The sequence below is a fragment of the Panthera onca genome, chromosome A1, assembly GCF_046562875.1.
Source record: "Panthera onca isolate mPanOnc1 chromosome A1, mPanOnc1 haplotype 2, whole genome shotgun sequence".
Classification (NCBI taxonomy): Eukaryota; Metazoa; Chordata; class Mammalia; order Carnivora; family Felidae; genus Panthera; species Panthera onca.
The window spans coordinates 213,709,025-213,721,526 of record NC_138339.1 but is presented as its reverse complement, the minus strand read 5'-3'; the positions used below and the strand labels follow the sequence as shown (position 1 = coordinate 213,721,526).

Genomic DNA, 12,502 nt, shown 5'->3' with positions numbered 1-12,502 from the left:
TAACCTCTTTACTCCACCAAACATTATAGAAAAACAAAACAAAACAAAACAAAACAAAACAAAAAAAACTAGCCCCACCACCACCCATGCCAGGAAAAGCAGAGTGGGGAACCTAGACTTTTATCCACTACAGGCTATAACAATACTCCTAATGAAGTGCAGTCAGAAACCAAAAAAGGAGCCAGGACTTTCAGCCCCACTGGCCAGTAATAAGTTGCTCCTTTTTCCCATTGCAGTGTCAGTGGCGATCACTTGGGGAATCTAGACTTCCATCTCCACCTGGAAAAAAAGTTAGGCATCCCTCCATCTTCCTGCTTGGATTGTGACAGAAGAGGCCTTGCAGAGACTCACCGTTGCCCAGTGGTAATGAAGCTACTAACCCCAGCTCAGTGTCTTAGGAGGCCTTATTCAGAGACAGAACCCATAACTGTAACCAACAGTAATGAGAAACTCCCATTTGAGTGTCAATGGAGCGATACTGAGGTATTATCCTCCCTTCCCCTCTGAGATCAGTGTCAGAAAAGGCCATTTAAAATAGAAGGTTTAAATAAGATCCAGATATTAGCAGACCTGTGCTCGCTTCGGCAGCACATATACCAGATATTAGCAGACCTTCCCCCAGCAAAGTAGCTTGAGAACGTTCTCTGAACACAAGGGAAACAAAACAAAAACAAAAAAAGGCGGGGGGGGGGGGGACTTTAGGAAATTAAGGCAAGAAAACATGGTAAGCAAAAGTATGGGTAAATACATTAGACTTTCCTTCTTGTGAGGTTTCTAAATTATAGTAGGTGGTTGAAATGAAAATTATAACGTGGTTTGATGGAGGTTCTAAAGAAACGTAGAAGAAATATTTAATACAACTATATTTTAAATAGAGAAGGAAAAGGGACATAAAAGGTAGGTAAGTTTCCTATACTTGAACTGGTAAAAAGATGCCACCAATAGACAAATTATGTATATATGTAACACCCAGAGCAGCCACTGAAAAATTATACTAAAGAGATATATTTCGGGGCACCTGGGTGGCTCAGTCGGTTAAGCATCCGAGTTTGGCTCAGGTCATGATCTCACAGCTCGAGAGTTTGAGCCCCACAGCTCTGTGCTGACAGCTCAGAGCCTGGAGCCTGCCTTGGATTCTGTGTCCTCCTCTCTCTCTGCCCCTCCCTGGCTTGTGCACCGCCCCTCAAAAATAAACATTAACAACTTTTTAAAAAATAAAGAGATACATTCCAAAACACTAGATACATCAAAATGGAATTCTACAATGTCATCTAATCCACTTGAAACACAAGAAAAAACAAATGAAAAATAGAAAAAAACAGAAAATAAAAAATAAGATGGCAGACTTAAGCCTTAACCCATCGATAACTACATTAATGCAGATAATCTAAAAACATCAAATGAGAGACATAAATTGTCAGGGTGGATTACAAAAAACACGAACCAACTATATGCTCTCTATAAGGAACTCATTTCAAATATAACAATATAGGCACGTTGAAAGTAACACGTATAGGAACATATATAAAATCCTACAATTATAGGATCACCTGGCTGGCTCAGTTGGTGGAGCATGTGACTCTTGATCTCAGGGTTGTGAGTTCAAGCCCCATATTGGGTGTAGAGATTGCTTAAAAACAAAATCTTAAAAAAAATAAAATCATACGATTACATATATATTATGCAAACATTAATCAAAGGAATTCAAGATTATATCATTAGATAATACAGACAAAGAAATTGCCAGAGACAGAGCTGGACATTATATACGGATAAAAGGATCAATACAGATAAAAGGATCAATCCGCCAAGAAAACATGGCAATCCTAAATGTAAAACACCCAACAACAGTCCTACAAAATATGTGAAGTAAAAACTGATAGGACTGAAGGGAGAAATGGACAAATCCATAATTATAGGTGAACACTTCAACACCCCTTTCTCCACAACTGACAAGACAATTACACATAAAATTAGTGAGGATATGGAGTAATTCATAGCACCATCAACCAACAGGATCTAATTAACATTCATAAAACATTCCACTAAGCAGCACAAAATATACATTCTTTTCACAGGCCCATGAACATATACCAAGAAAGACCACATACTGCATCATAAAACAATCTTAAAATTTTAATAGATTTGATACCCTATAGAGTATATTCTCTGACTCCAACCAATAAAATAAAACTAGAAGTCAATAATAGAAAGATAATATGATCCAATGCTTTGAAATTAAACACGTTTCTAAATAATCCATGAGTCGAAGAAGAAATGTCAAGGGAAATTAAAAAAAATACATTGAACTAAATGAACTTGAAAATACAACATAACAAAATTTGTGGGCAGTAGCCAAGGCAGTTGTGAGAGGGAAATGTATGGGACTAATTTCATATTATTAAAAATGAGGAAATGTCTTAAACCAATAATCTAAGTTCCCACCTCAAGAGCCTAGAAAAAGAATAGCAAAGTAAGCCCAAAGCAAACAGAAGAAAGAAAATAACAAAAATAAAATCAGATGTCAATTAAATTGAAGACAGAAGAACAGAGAAAATCAGTGGAACGAAGAACTTGTTCTTCGAAAAGATCAATAAAATTGGCAAACCTCTAGCAAGACTGAGAAAAGAGAAAAACGCCAATTACCAATATCCAGAATCAAACAGCAGGTATCACTGCAGATCCTGCAGACATCGAAAAGGAATAAAGGTAATATGAACAATTTTACCCACATGGATTTGACAACTTAGATGGAATAAATCAATTCCTTGAAAAGCACAGACTATTACAACTCACCCAATACATTGTAGATAATTTGAATATCCCTGTAACTATTAAGGAAATGGGATTCATGATTTAAAATCTTCCCCAAGTGAAATATCCAGGTCCAATTGGTTTCTTGGAGATTTCTATTACACACTTAAAAAATAATTAATACCAATCCTGCACAGTCTTTTCCAGAAAATAGAAGGAAAGTCTTCTCAATTCATTACATCAAGTTAGTATTACCCTAATACTAAAAGCAGACAAAAACAATACAAAAAAGAAAAAGACATACCAATATCTCTTAAAGAGATGCAAAAATACTTAACAAGTTAGTAGCAAATAAAATTCATCAATATATAAAAAGAACTATAAAGCATGACCGAGGGGAATGTGTTCCATGGATGAAAGGCTGGTTCAGTATTTGAAAATCAACCTATGTGATCCACTGTATGAACAGGTTAGAGAAGAGGAGACCCATGACCATATCAATTGATACAGAAAAAGCATTTGACAAAATTCAACACCTATTCACAAGAAACTTTCATTAAAAATCAGGGCTAGGAGAGATTGATTCAACTTGATATATGGTAATCTTCAAAAAATGCTATAGATATCATAGTTAAAGGTGAAGGATTTAATGCTTTCTTTTTAAGGTTGGGAGCAAGGCAAGAATATCTGCTTTTAGCACTCTTATGTAACAGTGTAAGGCAAGAAAAGGGGGAAAAGGCACTGATACTGGGAAGGAAGGAAAGAATATAAATGTCTTTATTTGTAGATGGTATGATTGTGTACATAGAAAATATCGAAGAATTTGTTAAAAAATAAAATAAATCCCAGAACTAATAAGTCAAGTTCAGCAAGGTCACAGAATATAAGCTCAATATAAAAATATCAGAACATATTAACACAAATATTTTAAAATATGATAATTGCTCAAAAAAGAAGTAATTAGTTATAAATCTAACAAAACATGTACAAGATTTGTATGCTGAAAACTGCACAGTACACATGAAAGAACAAAAGGTCTAAATAAAGGGAAAGACATGTCATGTTCATGGAGTGGAAGATGTCTATTCTCCCGAAGGAGATACGTGAAAGTTTTGATAGTAATTCCTATCCAAATCCCAAGGAAGATATATGTGGATATTGATAATATTATTCTAATTTTTATACGGAAAAGCAAAGGACTAGAATAGTTGAAGAATTTTGAAAACTGAGGGTACATAGAGGGAGGTGGGTGGGAGATGGGCTAGATGGGTGATGGGAGTTAAGGGGAGCACTTGCGATGAGTACTAGGTGTTGTGTGCAAGTGATGAATCAGTGAACTCTACTTCTGAAACCAATATTGCACTGTTTCTTAACTAAACTAAAATATTAAAAATAAAAAAATGAATTTGGAAGAAAGCAAAATGGGAGGAATCAGTCTACCCAATTCTTATGGCCGCTATAATCAAGACTGTAGTATTGGTGGAGGGATAGATAGATTGGTGGAAGAGGACAGAGAACCCAGATGAAGATCCACACAAATGTGCACAACTGACTTTTGACAGAGGTTCAAATGCGTTTCAGGGGAGACAGACGCCCTTTTAACAAACCGTGCTGGAGCAATTGGACCTTTATAGGGAAAAGATGGACCTCAATTTCAGTCTCATGCATTATGTAAGAATTAACTCAAAATGGGTCATAGACTTCAAACTATAAAAGTGTTAGAATAAAACAGAAAATTTGGAGGATTTAGGAATAGACAAAGAGTTCTTAGACTTGGCAACAAAAACATGATTCATAGAAAGATCGACCAAATGGACTTAATTATTAGCTTTTTTTTTTTTTTTTTACTTTGAAAGAGTGTTGAGAGATGAAAATAGAAGCTACAGACCGGGGAAATATTTGCAAACCACTTAGAAAAGTCTAGTACCATAGAATATATAAAGAACTCTAAGAAATCAATAATAAAAAAATAATCCAATTAGAAAATGGGAAAAATACATGAAGAGACATTTTACCAAAGAGTGTACGTAGATGGTCAATAAGTATGTGAAAAGATGTTGGACATCGTTAGTCATTTTGGAAACGCAAATTAGAATCTCGATGGCATCTTACTATAAACCTAGCAGAATAGCTAAAATAAAAACTAGTGGCAACATCGAATGCTGGCAAAGATGCAGGGAAACTGAACCACTTACACATTGCTGGTAGGAATGTAAAATGGCACAGCCACTTTGGGAAAACAATCTGGCAGTTTCTTAAACAACGAAGCCTGCAACTGCCGTTCAAACCACGAATTGAATTACTGGCCATTTATCCCAGAAAAAATGAAGATTTATGATCGCAAAAACCTGTACATAAATGTTTATAGCATGTTTATCTTTAATAGCCAAAAATTTGGAAGCAACCCAAATGTCCTTCAGTGTATAGTTAAACAAACTATAACACATCCATACCATGGAATAGTACTCAGCAATAAAAAGAAATGAACTGTTGATACAGGCAACAACCTTGATGAATCCCCAGAGCATTATGCTGAGTGAAAAACGCCAATCCCAACAAGTTACATCCTGCACGATTCCATTTATGTAACATTCTTTAAATGACAAGATTATAGGAATGGAGAATAGACTGGTGGTCCCCAGGGGTTAAGAAGGGGATAGGGAAAAGAGATAAGTGGGTATGGCTACACAGGGGCAACATGAAGGATTCTTGTGGTGACATTCTTGCGGTATGTCAGCTGTATCAGAGTCAATATCTTGGTTGTAATAATGTACTGTAGTTTTGTAAAATGGTACCACTTGGGGGAAACTAGGTGAGTGACACAGGCTATATCTGTGTTATTTCTTACAACAGCATGTATCTGTAATTATTTCAAAATAAATAGTTTTTTTAATGTTTATTTATTTATTTTATTTTGAGAAAGTGAGCAGGGGAGGGGCAGAGAGAGAGAGAGAGAGGTAGAGAATCACAAGCAGGCTCCGTGCTGCCATTGCAGAGCCCAACAAGGGACAAACCATGAGATCTCACAAACCATGAGATCATGACCTGAGCTGAAATCAAGAGTCAGATGCTTAACCAACGGAGACACCCAGGCACCCTGCAAAGTGTGTAGTTTAAAAAATACACATATACTTCAATCCTGAATTGTACTTCTGAGATTTACCCATAGATACTCATTTCAGGTTTACCGGTGATAGCAAAAGATGACTGACACACAGTGTTTTAGTTCATCAGGAGGTATAGGTTTTAAATAAATTCATATAAGGCAGATATTACAAAGGATGAGATAGCACGGATGAATTGATTTATATGAAAATGCAAACTCTAGAACTGTGCTTTGGTATGCTATTTTAAAGACATGTTAATATACCCAGGAGTGTATATTTACTTTTTTTATAGGCACAGATTACTTTTGGAATGGTAGACAAATGACTCAAAGCCATGGTCGAACTTGAGAAGAGTAGCTATGTGTCTGGTGGGCAGGTGTGAAAGAAGCCTTATTTACTATCTTTATACGCTGTTTTTCCTCTTGAATTTTATACTTTGTACTTACATGACCAATTGAAGAATATATTAGCATGTTTTAAAAACATAAGAGAACATCCAGAAAGAGACTCAAGTATATATTTGGGAATTTAGTATATAATAAAGGAAGCATTTTATGACAGCAGGGGGAAAAGATGGGTTATTTCATAAAAGCTCTTGGGAAAATTGCCTACCCATTGAGGGAAGATGAACAGACATACAACTACTTAACTCTTTACATCCAAGTAAATTCCAAGTGAAGTGAAGATACAAACAATGAAAAAAGTATTAGAGGAAAATGTAGGTAAACATTTCATAATCCTGTGGTAGGAAAAGTTTAAAAAAAAATTTTTAATGTTTATTCATTCTTGAGAGAGAGAGAGAGCAAGAGTGGATGAGGGGCAGAGAGAAAGAGGGAGACACAGAACTTGAAGCAGGATCCAGGCTCTGAGCTGTCAGCACAGAGCCCAGCATGGGGCTCGAACCCATACACCACAAAATCATGACCTGAGCCAAAGTCGGAGGCTCAACCCACTGAGCCACCCAGGCACCCCAAGGAAAAGATTTTTAAAGGAGAGCACCAATGTAATAACAAAAGAAAAAGATTGATGGGTTTAATATGTATGTTAAATACATGTAAGTTTACTTAAAAGTTTACTTTTTTGTATGACCAAAACAGCAGCGCCCAAATATGTAAACTACATTAAATGATATAATGTGTCTCAACAAGAGAATGGCAAAATGTGGTATATTTGCATAATTATTACCCACCAACAAAAGTGAGTGAACTGTAGATAAAATGAGCAGCATGGATAAATTTTGTGCATCTAATATTGAGCTAAAGAAGCAATTTACAAAACCAATTCATGGTGTTAAATGTCAGGATGGTGGTTTCTTTTCAAGAGAAAGGGTAGAGTAATGACTGGCAGGGACATGAGGCGGCTTTCATGCCACTAATATTCCATACCTTGGTTGGGACTACAAGGGTGTGTTTGCTTTGTGATAGCTCATTAAGTTGTACACTATTCTGTATGCATATTTTGCTTTATTTTTCAAAGTTTATTTTTGAGAGAGCGAGAGAGCAAGCGAGAGACAGAGAACGAGAGAGAGAGAGCAGGGGGAAGGGCAGAGAAAGAAGGAGAGAGAGAATCCCAAGTAGGCTCTGCACCATCAGCACAGAGCCTGATGTGGGGCTTGAACTCACTCACCGTGAGATCACAACTGGCACTGAAATCAACAGTTGGATGCTTATTAGCTAACAGAGCCACCCAGGAGCCCCCATATTTTACTTTAATAAAGCAGTTTTAAAAACAAAAACACATTTTTTGACTTTCATAATGGCAGATACTTTTTTTCTTAATGAAGTCTTTTGATGTTGCTGTAAATGATAAAACTTTTCAGAAAGCAAACTGGTAATATGTTTCAAAATAGTATTTAACAATTTCTGTTAAAGGTATTTATCCTAAGGATGGAATGAGAAAAATGTAAGAGGAAACATCTATAGCCATTTCCACAATAGCTTTATTTATAAAAATGAAACATCAGAAACAAAGTTCCCAACATTGAGAGATCATTTAACTGATAATGATACATAAGAAATACATTGTAGCCAAATATAAAAGGCAAGGCTGTTTTTCTTTCTCTGGAAAACTATATGAGGAGTTTGGTGGATGAAATAGCAATTTTCAGAACTCTTCAACTCATGTAAACACAAATACACACAAATATACACACTCAAAATCACATTAGAAATATCTATATCTAAATAGTTGGAGACACTAAAGTGTTAGCAGAATTTATCTCATTTTTTCTGTGTATTTTTTAAAACTTTTTTGTTTTACCTTTTGTATTTTCTAAAACACGCAAGCAAGCACAGGTAGATATGACTTTGTAATACTTGAAGAAAATAATAAAGCGGAAGTAAACAAAAATGCCCAGAAAGTATTTTTGTGTATTTCTTTTAGTTATTCCCCTTCCCCCAGCAATAATCAGGTTTTTTAGTTAATTTGGGAGAAAAAGAAGAGCGGAAGAGAAATATGAATAAACCATGTATTTGTTTAGTTTAATGGTGTTACATGATAACTTTGAAAGATATGAATCTTTTTATTACAAAGAACTTCTCTTACCTATGAGCAGAATTATTTCCAGGTCCTCTTTCAATAGTTATTTTCATTTGTAGACTATATGATTGTGATATAATTTGAGGTGTTTTCTAGTATATTGAAAGAAACTAAAAAGTGGTATATTCCAAAGTTAAAAATGGTTTTCATAATTAATTAGGCCAGGGATGGTTCCGGGTTTTATGGAGGTTCAAAGTTATACAGTTTTTGAGTCTGCCTTTAAGAAAAAGAACAAAGACTTTAATAGCATGTTAGTTGCTGGTCCCTGTAAGGGCATGTGGAAATGGAGGGTTCTAGCACTTAGATTCCTTTGACTTCATATAAAATTCATCTGTTTATGCCCTGTTTCCCTTTTGGGGGGAATTATTTCTCAGTATTATTAAATTATGATAACACGTCTATTTGTTACTAATACGATTTAACTATGCCTTATGAAAAGATTCATTAAAATACAAAGAAAAAGAGTATGTATTTAAGTCTCATTGTGGAAGGTTATTAAACTTATTGATGATGCTTTAAGGCCCTATCCGTAAAATAATTGGATTTATTTATTCCTCTTATTTCAAAGAAAGTAAGTAATGCATCCCACAAATAAATATTTGATTAATAGTATTTATTTCCTTATTCTAGAAGTAGCCTTGCACTTACGGAAACGATACCCCCTCCCTGAATTCTAAAATCTGGCTCCAGATATATTCAGATTTTACACCAGAGCTTCTCAAACTGTAACGTCCATTCGACATTCAGTTCATGCAGGGATCTTGTTAAATGCAGGCTCTGATTCAGTAGTTCTGGAGTAGAGTCTAGCAACCTGCTTGTTTAGCACGCTCCATGTGATGGCTCCATTGCTGTTCTGCAGACCATACTTGGCAAATGCAGAGCGAGGCTCCACACCTGCTATCCTGTCCCCAGCATCCCCTCCTCAGAAGCTGCCCTCCACATATAAGGTGCAGGGGAATGTGCCAGTCTAGTGGTTCTTAGGTACAGCTGATGGATACGTAGCCATGAATCTAAATGTAGGACCTGGATTGCTTGAAGCAAGTGACACAACCGAGGACAGTGAGCGAGTGGAGGAGTAAGAGCCAGAAAGTGAGCACAGGTGCCGAGGAAGAAACCACACTGCTTTGAGGAAGTGTTTATGAGTACATGAGACAGGCAGACAGCTTCCATTTCCAGCCTGCCTTCAGAAGCACGGGTGAAGCAGTAAGTGCGATGTTCCTGCAGGAATTTAAGAACCTACAAAAAGAGACGACTCAGAATTGTTCCACCCTGGTCACACGCACGTGGTTTCTTCCGTTTCAGGGTTTAGGGCATGCTGTGGGTAGCGACAGCTGTTCCAGCCGGCAGCCCGCCCCACCTGTGACCTGTGGCCTCTTCTGGGAACTGTCCTCAGGAGCTGACCGTGTCCAGTGTTTCCCAGGTTCCTCGCACCAAGGTAAAGAGTCTTTCCGTAGTGATTTTGACATTGCACTCGCTGTGCTGTGAAGCTAAGTGCAAATGCTCGGTGGGGCAGTGCGGGGGCATAGGGCTCTGAACAGGCTGCTTTCTGGCGAACACTACTCCAGTGATCATAGAGATAGGGCTTGTTACCCTCAGGGTAAACTAAGAAAAGCATAAGGTGCCCTGTTGCTCCTGCTTTTGATATTTGTGCATCCCTAGGAGAGAGCCGATCCATGTATTTTTGACTATTGTTTATGTATATATATATATTGGCTGTATATATATAAAACACCAAAAGTTTCTTCGAGTTGGACTACTGTCGATACCTCATATAAGTGGAATCATGGAGTATTTGTCTCTCTGTGAGTGGTTCATTTCACTCAGCATTATGTCCTCGGGTTTTATCCGTGTCGTAGCGTGATTCAGGATTTCCTTTTTTATGGCTTGGTAACATTCCCTTGAATGGATACACCACATTTTCTCTGTTCATTCATCTGTGGCTAGAAGTATAGGTGTTTTTACCTTTTGGCTATTGCGAGTAATGCTGCTGTGAATACGGGTGTGCAGATGTCTCTCTGAGATCCTGATTTCAGTTGTTCTGGATGCATACCGAGAAATGGAATTGTTTGGTCTCAAATGGTAGTTGTATTTTTAATCTTCTGAGGAACCTCCATCATGTTTTTTTCAGAAGATGCACCATTTTACAATCATTTATAGTAACACTCACTATCTTCTGTTTGTTTGGTTTTATAATGGCCCTCCTAACAGGTGTGGGGCGATATGCCTTAAATATAATACTCTCATACTAGTAACTTACAAGAGTATGAGGGTAATCCATTGGGTTACATCTGTATTTTCACTTCTAACATTTTCTACTACTGCTTTTTTTTTTAAAAAAAAATTAATGTTTATTTTTGAGAGAAAGAGAGTGGGGGAGAGAGAGAGCAGGGAAGGGGCAGAAAGGGAGACACAGAATCTGAAGCAGGCTGCAGGCTCTGAGCTCTCAGCACAGAACCTCATGCGGGGCTTGAACTTTTGAACCACGAGATCATGACCTGAGCTGATGTCGGATGCTCAACCAACTGAGCCACCCAGGCACCACTAACATTTTCTGCTACTGTTAACTGGTTTGCTCACTGTGAGAGTTACTTCATTTGCCCTTCTGGCTGTAATACACGCCACTTTACTCAAAATGAGCCTGCATGGGACATCAGTCGATTCTCTGTGTTTCACAGAAATCAACTTGGAGTGGTTGAAATGGGTTTTGTTTGTCTTGCCTTCCCATGGTCACCCTTGGCCAACTCTCCCTATGAAACAAGTTACCAAGAATTCTTTAATAACAGAGCATTAACATTCATTGATGGCTCTTGACAGTGATTGACTGGATAGGAATGACTTAAAAAATGGCAGAATTGGCAAAAAAGAAAAGCAAGCGTCCCCTCCGAATGTGACATCAGAATCTTGGGGATCATTTAGGGAATCTGTTTACGAGGCCAGTGCGTGAGGCTGAGAAGCAAGATGACTGTGCTGGAATTCATGAAGAAGAACGAGGTACCCCCCAGGGGCAAGCCCAGGCCTCTGGCCAAAGCTCCCAACTGCTGAGAGGTTTACTTGTTTTGTGCACTGTACAAAGAAATTGGTGAAGTCACATTGTGTGGTTGCTGGCCCTGCTGTGCAAAGTGACTTCACACAAGTAGCATTGCTAAGCATGCATTAGAAATGATGATTTGAGATTGAACTGGCTCTGTGGAAATAACCTGAATTACATGCTGCAACACTGTTTTGCCCAAGGGGCTAAAATCACTGACTTAAGATATTTAAAATGTCAGAAACGTATATTCTTAATAAGCTTGGAAAGTCTGCCATACTTCAGGGAGTATCATAGGTCTTCATCATCATCTAAGTAGACCTTTGAGACCACATGGGTTGTGACTCGATTTCTTTCATTATGAATAAATCCAAAATGACTGATGCATTCCGACATCCGGACAGGGCTGAACCAGATGTGTGACCGAGTCATAGTTGCAAGTTCCTTGCTTCAAATCCTTCAGTGTACGTTTAGCATCGTGCATTTAAACACTTAGACTGAAAGATTACTCTTCTTAAGTGTGGTAATTCCTGATGCCTCGCTGATGGATTGGTGGATGCACGTGCATGTCTGGGTGGACAGAGCTGGGTTAAGGAATGGCAGCTTCCCCGGGCACCACCGTATGCCAGTGGAGTATCCTTAGTATCAATGGCAAATATGGCACCTGCTAACTCAGGTTTCCACATGTAACACTTAGGCGATTGATAATACGACATTTGTTCCAGCTCCCTCACAGGGGTGGGCACGAGATACCAATAAGAATTGTTGCCATTGTTGAACTATCCCTGATGAATATTTTCCTAACAATAACAAAAAATTCTTGGCACTGAGGAATTTCTCTATTGAATATTTTGCATAGTGTTACGGCAAGCCACACCACTACCCTGATTTAGAATCGCTTGAATTTGGCAGTTCATACTTGAAATTCTTACACCGAGTAGTAGTTTATATAGGTCCGTTTACTGGAAATGAGTGGTTTCTTTTTTTAAATTTATTTATTTTATTGACATATGATTGACATACAACATTACATGAGTTTCAGGAATACAACTTAGTGATTCGATATGTATATATA

The 12,502-nt window shown here is 37.6% G+C and overlaps 1 protein-coding gene across 10 annotated transcripts in view; it reads left to right on the top strand.

Annotated features, from left to right (window-relative positions):
• Nucleotides 1-12,502, top strand: part of ENOX1 (ecto-NOX disulfide-thiol exchanger 1) — a 555,654-nt gene that overhangs the window by 158,410 nt on the left and 384,742 nt on the right. For 8 of the 10 annotated variants that reach the window (XM_078433342.2, XM_078433340.2, XM_078433328.2 and 5 more), the window contains one exon: nt 9,702-9,834. The exons of the other annotated variants lie outside the window; for them this stretch is intronic. The gene's annotated coding sequence lies outside the window, so the exon portion shown is untranslated. The remainder of the gene's footprint in view (nt 1-9,701; nt 9,835-12,502) is intronic. 10 annotated transcript variants of the gene reach the window in all.